The 10,825-nt window shown below is 40.5% G+C and overlaps 1 long non-coding RNA gene across 1 annotated transcript; it reads right to left on the bottom strand.

Moving 5' to 3' along the window:
- Positions 1–2,612: 2,612 nt before the first annotated feature.
- Positions 2,613–6,587, bottom strand: LOC117747881. The gene is made up of 3 exons (XR_004611491.1): positions 6,479–6,587; positions 3,691–3,866; positions 2,613–2,660 (listed from the first exon to the last, which is right to left on the bottom strand). It is a non-coding gene; the product is annotated as an uncharacterized LOC117747881 (long non-coding RNA).
- Positions 6,588–10,825: the final 4,238 nt, after the last annotated feature.

Consider the following 10,825-nt stretch of genomic DNA (forward strand, 5'->3'; position numbering starts at 1 on the left):
GACTTCGACACGAGCTTAAACCCTCTTGTTGACCCAAACTGTAAAGCTAACCCTTTGATCTTTTGACTGCTAGCTAAAAGCTACTCTTGAATCTCTTTGGATAACAACTACTGACTTCCCTCTATCGCGGACCCCGACAAGCCGGAGAATGGACGACAACTGGCTGCTGCAACAGCTGCTGCACAACCTTCGGGGTAAGTTTTATATTTATTTTAGCATTTTTCTCATTGATTCATCCCTTAAAACCGTTTAAAACGTTCTCAGTTGAGAAATTGGTGAAACCTTTTGAGTTTAAAGTGCACTATGTTTGATATTACTGTTAAACGGTGAAGCCTCTTGTGTGTTGGTGCCTTCGTGGCACTAAGCTAGCTACGTAGTTATTACTAGTTAGCTACATTATTTGAGTGCCGGAATGTCTTAAAAGTCGCGGGATATCTGTGATATGTGTTAACAATTACTGTAGAGGTTTAAAAACACTGTTATTGTATTTAGAGGGCATCAAATATGACATATTTGACCTTGAAATGTCTAAATAAAGATGGCGCCTGAGGGGCTTGTCATTGAGTTCTAATTCTTAATTCTGAAATATAATCATGCGACATGTGACGTCATCGCACCAGGTGTGTTAGAATCGCACATGATTGCGACAATGAGTTGATTTGTTTTGACTGTTGAAACGTGACTTATTGAACAAACATCTGCTCCTTTTACTTCATAATATTCCATAAACTATTTCTTTAACATGTAACCTTTGCTTTTATCATTATTATTGTTGTTGTTCTGTCATGTGTTCTCTGTTCAAACTAACAGGCAAAGCTGCACTATGTTTGATATTACTGTTAAACGGTGAAGCCTCTTGTGTGTTGGTGCCTTCGTGACACATGTAGTCCTAGTTAGTTTATAGATATGCTGTCGTTTTTAAAATGTAACCTTTGATTATTGCTCAATGTAATCCAGAAATATTTCATGTCATGAGGAGTCCTGTTTAAATGTTTCCCTGCAGCTATCGGCGACTTCCCTGGAGGTCCTCAGGACGGCCCCCCTGAACCCATCCGAATCGACTACGGAGGTAAAATCAGAGCAAGGCACAATTAAAGGTTTATATAGGGGGACAGTGAGAAGATATGAAACATTGTTTAGTCTGGAAGGTGTGGCTCACGAATCTAAACAGTTGGTTAATTGAGCTGCTAACTGATTGATTAGCAGCTGGAATCTGAATCCATTATTGCTCAATGTAATCCAGAAATATTTCATGTCATGAGGAATCCTGTTTAAATGTTTCCCTGCAGGTGGCGACTTCGCTGGAGTTCCTCAGCGCGGCCCCCCTGAACCCATCCGAATCGACTACGGAGGTAAAATCAGAGCAAGGCACAATTAAAGGTTTATATAGGGGGACAGTGAGAAGATATGAAACATTGTTTAGTCTGGAAGGTGTGGCTCACGAGTCTAAACAATTGGTTAATTGAGCTGCTAACTGATTGATTAGCAGCTGGAATCTGAATCCATTATTGCTCAATGTAATCCAGAAATATTTCATGTCATGAGGAATCCTGTTTAAATGTTTCCCTGCAGGTGGCGACTTCGCTGGAGTTCCTGCACAGCTTGGCCCCCATGACGCCATCAGGTATGTCCCTGAAGGTAATGTCATGCAAGATGAGTTACACAATGCGCTTTTGGGTTTGTTTTTTTCCTTGCCTAACTTTGATTCAGATTTGGACGACCGCCTCCGACTCGCCCGACTCCGACTGTCCCGGTCCCGTGTCCGAATCGCCCGACTCCGACTCATCCGACTCCCCCGACTGAGGCTGGCCAGCTTCCAACGGGCCCGACTGCGAACGCTCCGCAGGTAAGTATTCAGGTAAGTATTCAGGTAAGTAATCAGGTAAGTTATACAGTTGTCACTTTAAACTTACACTTACATTACTGTTTAAAGTACTGTTTTCCGTTTGTCTTTATGTTATATTGTATATTCTACTGCACTGTGTTGATGGTTGTTGATTGTTTAATATTATTGTCCAATGTTGCACCACCCACCATGACAAATTTTTGTAGTTATCAGTAGATGGATAGATAGATAGATAGATAGATAGTTAGATACTTTATTCATCCACAGGGGGACATTTAGTTGTAGAAGCAGCAAGCAAGGTTACAGAGTAAACATAAAATATTAATATCAAGTATGAAAAAATGCACACTATATACAATACAATGCAAGGTTTATTGATGTTCAATTTGAGGAGGATCTGGCCAGAGGTGATTATATTATAAAGTCTTATAGAAGTTGGCAGGAATATTCTCCTGTATCTGTCCTTGCTTTTTCCTTTCCTGCTGGCCATCCTCCCTTTTGGTGTGGAACGTCCTGTAGAAGCTCCAGTCCCTCAGAAACCAGAAGAGTACCAGGAGGAGCAGGGAAGAGGACTCCTCGCCCGACTCCCCCGACTGCCTTCCCTTGCGTCTGGCGGGGTTGGCTGGTCGGAGTGGTTATTACTAACGTTAAGAAAAGTCTCCAAGTCTTTTATTCAGGTATCGATTGCTGTGACACAAGAAGCAACATCCAGGATCTCCTTGACGACGAAGAAGATGACGAGGAGGGAGGACCACAGGACCAGATGAGACGGATGGAGGACTACAGGACCAGATGGAGAGCGGCGGTTGCCTTTCTGTTAGTGGGCGGAGTAAGTAATCCTTCACTATGACTACAGAAGTATCATTAATACGATTCCATCATTGGAGGCCAGATTCAACACACTAATGTAAAGGTTGTGTAGTTCAGTTCAAAATAATTAATCTCTTGTGTTTGTGACAGGACCCCCTTGCCCGTCCACCCAAACCCCGACACCACCCGCCCCGCCCGCCAGCCGAGAGGACGAGGGGCGTCCCGTTCCCACCGGCACAGAGGACGTAGTTTGTCTCCGTCTGCTTCTTCTGTGCTGGTGGGTTCAGGAAGCTCCTCACACACGCAGGAAGCAGCTGTTTGCATCTGCTCACCAATCCAGAAGGAGACGGAAGCTTCAGGCTGAACAAGATTCATAATTATTCTCAAAGCTTTAAAGTATTTAATTTGTCACATATAATACTGTATCTTCATGTAAACTGTGTACAGTATTTATAATGTTATCTCCTGAAGAGTTGAATGAATAAATGTACCACAAAATCTCAATATGTCTTTTTATTATTAAAAACTACTGGGTCAGCAAACACCACGTTATGATCCTTCATATTGGGTTATAAATCAGAACTTTAATGGTTGATTCTTTTATACACTACAATGTTATAGTTTTTATATTTCCCTTTTGGGTAGTTGATTCATAATAATTAGCGTTAGTTTTTACGCCAGTGCTCTCATTTTTCATCTTCATAACGAGTAAACAATTCCACCAAAAATTATTTTTCTGTTTTGTGTTTTGGCAAAAAGTTGTAGCTTTTTTAAATTGCCACAAAGATATTTTGTCGTACAAAACATGAAACAAATCAAAAACGGCATCAAGTCAACGTGTCATGTCCGTTGGCCACCAGCAATAACAAATACCAACATATATCTTCACTCTAAATAATATATTTATATTATACGTGGATATATATTATATATGTATATGAAAATTATGCTTTTACTACCAAACTCCTCACTGGATGGAGAACATTGAAACCAAACCAATGAACAGACAGCATGGAGGAGGACGTGTCCACGACCTTTGGAGCTCCAGCAGCATGAAAGATGTCCTCTGGAGTCTGAGGACAGGAGACTCTGAGCCGGCATCTCGTCCACCAGCTCCTGAAGAGACGTCTGGAAGCTGCTCGTCTCCCACAGCAGGACAACGGGCTCAGCCTTCTGGACTCTGTAGATAACGTGGCATGTTGGTTCCAACCTGTAGAATGAATCAAATGGAGACTTTAAACGTCCCGTTCATCTTCGGGCCGACGGGCTTTCTGCACAAACAACTCCTGTCTCACATCAAAAAAACAAAAATAAACCGGAGCATGATGACTACAATAATAATGTATTTGACATGAACACTGATTCTGCTGTTGTTGCGCTCGAGGCTTTGACTAGAAACACAATGATCAGAGATGAACATGTGACGTCTTGTTTCTAAATGTGTCAGGTGACCAGGAACCAGGAAGGTTCCACGTTGTCATCACATGACTGACTCTTGAGCTACAAGAGTCAGAAGCATGAAGAGATCCGATCAGTCGTCAAAGAGCAGAAACTAACGGCAACATGAGTCAGTTAAAGACCGCGTAGCAGCTAAAAGGGACGGATCACTTCCTGTAGCTCCTCTTGGATTGATCGACTGATTGATCAATTGTTAATATTACAAACTGTGGAGAGTGTCCTGTGTGTTTCAGAGTTTTGTATGTTTTATAAACTACTGTCTTAACTTCCCTCTGATAATTAAAGTATTAACTGTATACAGTATATACTTATCTTTATAACATATGTTTTTTGCTGCTAGTTTACAGAAAATGATTTAATACTTGGATGATGGATGTCAATCTAAATATATTTTTAGGATGCTAAATTTAGCATTTTATGCATTTAACTGTAAAGACGTTCTTATACAGTATGACCTTTATTTAACCAGGTAAAATCAAGTGAGAACCAATTCTCATTTACAATGATGACCTGGCCAAGAGGCAGTAGCACATTCCACACAAGTGACACAAACAGCACAGATACAATACAGTATGACAAACACATGAGAAAATGGATACAAACAACATAGGTAAATTAATAAACACCATGTACAAAATAAAAAGGCGGATTACTGGATGCTCTTTGTAAAAATAGAAGAGAGAGAGAGAAGTGAGGGGTGGTCAGCAATTAAAATGAATGAAAGGCGTTATGACCAAACACAGTACGGACTTTTGGAATGATGAGCCTGATGAAGTCACTGGATCTTAAACAGCGATCGCTGTCAGAAATGTGTAGAAGATTTGAGAGGTAGCGAGGGGTCATTCCCAAAATGGATTTGTAGACCACGAGCAGCCAGTGTTGTAGCCGCCTGGTATGAAGGGAGGGCCAATCCACCAATCTGTACAGATCACAGTGGTGGGTGGTGGAGGGTGCTGTGAAGGAGGCCATGTTTCGATACAGGAAACCCAGTCTAGCTTTGACTTTAGCCAGAAGGCTATTGATGTGTATGTTAAAGATTTAAGTCAATGAAGTGTATTAGTTGTTTATGTACCAGTTTCTCTATGACTTTGGCCAGACAGGGCAAGATGGAAATCGGCCTGTAGCAGTTTGGGTCAGAGCCAGAGCCTCCTTTAAAGAGGGGGAGAATTGTAGCCGATTTCCAGTCAAGGGGGAAAACAGATCAATGAAATGACAGGTTAAACAGTCTTGTAATAGGGGAAGCAATAATATGGAGCAATTTTATTTTGGCCTTCACGAAGATGAGGTGGACAAGGAAGTCCTTTATGAAAGTTGTATCTGATCTCACTGAAGAACGGATTATGAATATTAGCCTCCTTGAGACTTTGATGTAACAGCTTTGTACATGTCGATCATTCAAGTGTTTAAGGAGGCCCTCCGTGTTTTGTAAATGTCATTTTGAACCTTATTTGTTGTCAGTACCTGAAAGAAGTGGACAGATGCGGCTCCACTGACCGTGAGCGTCTTTCAGTCACATTTACAAATATATGAACCCAATAGAGTAGCTGAAATCACCATTCAATTGGCAGCTTGCACATTGACTGCAGGTTGTTTTTCATATTTAATGTTAGCATTCTTTACACACACACACACACACACAGGTGTGATGTTCACGGTGAGAATGGCGCCACCTAGCGAGCATAGATATGCATGACACAGGCGAGTAAGCAGACAGCATATAAGGGATACATGTGTGGAAGCGGGCGGAGAATGAAGGCTCGGGAACCTACACCAAGTTGTCGTTCATCTGGTGTTTAACCAGAAACAGAAACACTACAATAGGTAAGGTAGATATATGATTCTACCGATGTATAGCAGCTTGGAGAAAGAGCGCATTTCCTCTTCACCCCCCGTGTGCTTTTCATTTGCCATCGCAATTCATCCCGGGACGGGCCCTGCTTATAACACCGTACAAATGCGGCGTTTACAGCTATTTGTCCCTGTGTTCCTGAACGTGTCACAGGAACGTGGGTGTGGCCAATTACTGGATGCAGAGCACCTGTTCCTGGAGCACCTGGGGGATAAAAGCCCTACTCCAGGATGGCGCTCCCCTCGCTTTGTTCGGCTCATACCTGGTTAGGGCTTTATTGGTTTACACCCCGCACTTCATCATGCTCACGCATTCACATTACAGATGTTACTGACTAACACACTTCACAATTGTACTCTTTCCTTTACTTAACTATATTAAACACCTTTACTTGACTATCATTCACTGTGTCCTTTCCCATATTTGTCATTGCCTCAGAGCCGGTTGTGACAATACTCATTCAATACAAATACAAATAGCCCCTATATACTACTGCAGTGTGTGCATGGCCCTACCTTTACTTGTAAATGAAGTCCATTCGTCTATCCGCCTGAACAAACATCTCCGTGCACTTTGTCCTCCTTATCTTCTTTTAGTTTTAAAAGTGTAGAAGAAGAGCAATGGCAGAACAAGCGTAACCCGTGGGCTCTCACACGCCCCCTTCCTTGAGGAAGAGGTACTGTTAGCCTGCCCTCTGCTTTTTCACTGCGGTTTTGTGTCAATCAGCACGGCTAAATAGGTTCTACACATACGTGACATATACTACACATGGATAGATATATTCTATGGAAAGAAAGGACTGTGATAAAAATACAAATATTACAGTTGTGACAAACAATGAGAAAGCAAAAGGCATGCACCTAACCCAGTTTATGAGGGATTGCACAATCTGAGATGAATAGTTTAATTTATGTTAACTATGTACTTTTTTGTACAAGACATTGTTTCCTAGAAATTAAGACGTTTCATTGCAGGCTTAAATTTGAATAAATAGTTGTACCAACAGGTTTTTCTATTATTACCATAAAGGTGTGTAGAAAATTCAAAAGGAACAGCTGTATTATGTGTTTTAGTCTGCAAAATTGGGAACGGTAAGAAGCCTGATACATTTTAAAGTAACATTCAAATAGTAATACTTGTGAAGACAAAATAGTCCAACTTTCCTTTAAGTAATCAAGTTAAAACAGTAATTGAGAGGGGAGAATTGACCTTCAACTAAGGTTGTGCTATAATCACAAACATCATGAAAACATCTCACAATTTTACACATTTATTTTGATACCCTTACTCACAGCACATGTTGAGACACATTCAATCTGCTAAAAACAAAACCATGTCAGCATGTTATAAAGCTCGCATGTTCCATTATGTTTTCATTTATTTGCAATAACATTCACCTAATGAGCAGACACACTTTTAGACTTCTGAGTTTGTTCAGTTTAAAAATTTAAAAAGGTGGCAAATGACAAAACAAATGTTATAGGATGTGCAAAGACTAGTTTAGGTTGTTGTGGGGCAAACATGTAGTGGCATTGCAGGCCATGCTTTATGTATCTAAACAAAGAATAACATATAGAAGTAGGTATGTGTTTTGTCATGATTCTTTCGGTGTGTATAAACCTTAATTTGTAAATTAACTAGCAACTACAACTATCTGAATATGTAACAAAATCAAAGTAAAATAGTTCCTTAGAAGGAGAATGGTCAACTCAAATATATAATATATCATAATATAAAAAGAAAAGGTCCCTTAAAAAAACAACTTCACAACTATTAGGAATCTATTTTAACGTGGTAACGTGACATGATCGTCATGGTAACGTGACATGATCGTCATGGTAACGTGACATGATCGTCATGACAACGTCACATGATCGCCACGGTAACGTGACACGATCGCCATGGTAACGTGACACGATTGTCATGGTAACGTAACGTGACATGATCGTCATGGTAACGTGATGTGACATGATCGCCACGGTAACGTGACACGATCGCCATGGTAACGTGACACGATCGTCATGGTAACGTGACGTGATCGTCATGGTAACTCCACCAGGAGGCGCCTGAACTTCTCAGCGTCACGGTTGGTGAGCACGAACACATTGTTGGTAACAACATGATCGTCATGGTAACGTGACATGATCGTCATGGTAATGTGACATGATCGTCATGGTAACGTGACATGATCGTCATGTAACCTGACATGACCGTCATGCAACCTGACATGATAGTCATGACAACGTGACATGATCGTCATGGTAACGTGACATGATCGTCATGTAAACGTGACATGATTGTCATGGTAACGTGACATGATCGTCATGGTAATGTGACATGATCGTCATGGTAACGTGACATGATCGTCATGGTAACGTGACATGATCGTCATGTAACCTGACATGACCGTCGTGCAACCTGACATGATAGTCATGACAACGTGACATGATCGTCATGACAACGTGACATGATCGTCATATAACGTGACATGATTGTCATGGTAACGTGACATGATTGTCATGGTAACGTGACATGATCGTCATGACAACATGACATGATAGGCATGACAACGTGACATGATCGTCATGACAACCTGACATGATTGTCGAGTTTCAAAGTGAGCCGAACATTTTGTGTTTTCACCTTGTTTGGCTCCGGTGCTGCGGTTTGATTTCACATATGCTACCCTTTTGATACCCTTACTCACAGCACAGGTTGAGACACATTCAATCTGCTTAAAACAAAACCTTGTCAGCATGTTATAAAGCTCGCATGTTCCATTATGTTTTCATTTATTTGCAAAAACATTCACTGAAAAGACACACTTTTAGACTTCTGAGTTTGTTAAGTTTAAACATTTAAAAAGGTGGCAAATGACAAAACAAATGTTATAGGATGTGCAAAGACTAGTTTAGGTTGTTGTGGGGCAAACATGTAGTGGCATTGCAGGCCATGCTTTATGTATCTAAACAAAGAATAACATATAGAAGTAGGTATGTGTTTTGTCATGATTCTTTCAGTGTGTATAAACCTTAATTTGTAAATTAACTAGCAACTACAACTATCTGAATATGTAACAAAATCAAAGTAAAATAGTTCCTTAGAAGGAGAATGGTCAACTCAAATTTATAACATAATATAAAAAGAAAAGGTCCCTTAAAAAAACAACTTCACAACTATTAGGAATTTATTTTAACGTGGTAACGTGACATGATCGTCATGGTAACGTGACATGATCGTCATGACAACGTGACATGATCGTCATGGTAACATGACATGACTTGATCGTCATGTAACCTGACGTGATTGTCATGGTAACGTAACGTGACATGATCGTCATGTAACCTGACATGATCGTCATGGAAACGTGACATGATCGTCATGGTAACGTGATGTGACATGATCGCCACGGTAACGTGACACGATCGCCATGGTAACGTGACACGATCGTCATGGTAACGTGACATGATCGTCATGGTAACGTGACATGATCGTCATGTAACGTGACATGATCGTCATGTAACGTGACATGATCGTCATGTAAACGTGACATGATCGTCATGGTAACGTGACATGATCGTCATGGTAACATGACATGACTTGATCGTCATGTAACCTGACGTGATTGTCATGGTAACGTAACGTGACATGATCGTCATGTAACCTGACATGATCGTCATGGAAACGTGACATGATCGTCATGGTAACGTGATGTGACATGATCGCCACGGTAACGTGACACGATCGCCATGGTAACGTGACATGATCGTCATGTAACCTGACATGACCGTCATGCAACCTGACATGACAGTCATGACAACGTGACATGATCGTCATGACAACGTGACATGATCGTCATGTAACGTGACATGATCGTCATGGTAACGTGACATGATTGTCATGGTAACGTGACATGATCGTCATGGTAACGTGACATGATCGTCATGGTAACGTGACATGATTGTCATGTAAATGTGACATGATCGTCATGACAACATGACATGATAGTCATGACAACGTGACATGATCGTCATGACAACCTGACATGATTGTCGAGTTTCAAAGTGAGCCGAACATTTTGTGTTTTCACCTTGTTTGGCTCCGGTGCTGCGGTTTGATTTCACATATGCGCTGGAGTTTTTCGCCCTCTCAAGAGACGTCTGCGGGGAGGGGGACATCAAGATAATGAAGCTCAACCACGTCACATTTGATGAACAATTCAAATTAAAGTTTGGCTTTTAGTGCATGCGCAAGGGAATACAAATTTAGTGAAGTCAAATGAATTGTTCGAGATTCATAAAGCCCCAAAATCAGAGGCATCGCATCGGCACCTTGTACTTCATGAGGTTGGATTTCAGCATGTTCACCTCCTCTTGTAGTTGGCTGAAACGGTCATACAAATACCTACAGTAACAACGATTAAAATAATAAAGCAGGAGAGCCAAAGCACATAGAACAAGGTTGATGAAGCGCAGATTATATGCAAGACATACCAGACTCTAATGATTTTTACTTGAAGACAATCATACATATATATATATATATATATATATATATATATATATATATATATATATATAGTGAAAATGTATTTATAGTAAAAGAATTTACACAATGTTATACTATCAGTGTAAACCACCCCCCATGATCATCTTGAATAATAGTCAATCTACATTTTGGGGTTATTGGTTTACTTACTTACTTCTATGTCTTGACTTGTGTTTTATACTTATATTTTCTACTTTAACCAGATCATTTTTTTAGACTATATTCCCCCATAAGTATGACTTTTCATCAAAGATGTGTTTACAATCAGTAAAGTATCAGAAAGAGGAAATTGCTGAGTGCAGACACTCTTTTCA

The sequence above is a fragment of the Cyclopterus lumpus genome, chromosome 18, assembly GCF_009769545.1.
Source record: "Cyclopterus lumpus isolate fCycLum1 chromosome 18, fCycLum1.pri, whole genome shotgun sequence".
Lineage (NCBI taxonomy): Eukaryota > Metazoa > Chordata > Actinopteri > Perciformes > Cyclopteridae > Cyclopterus > Cyclopterus lumpus.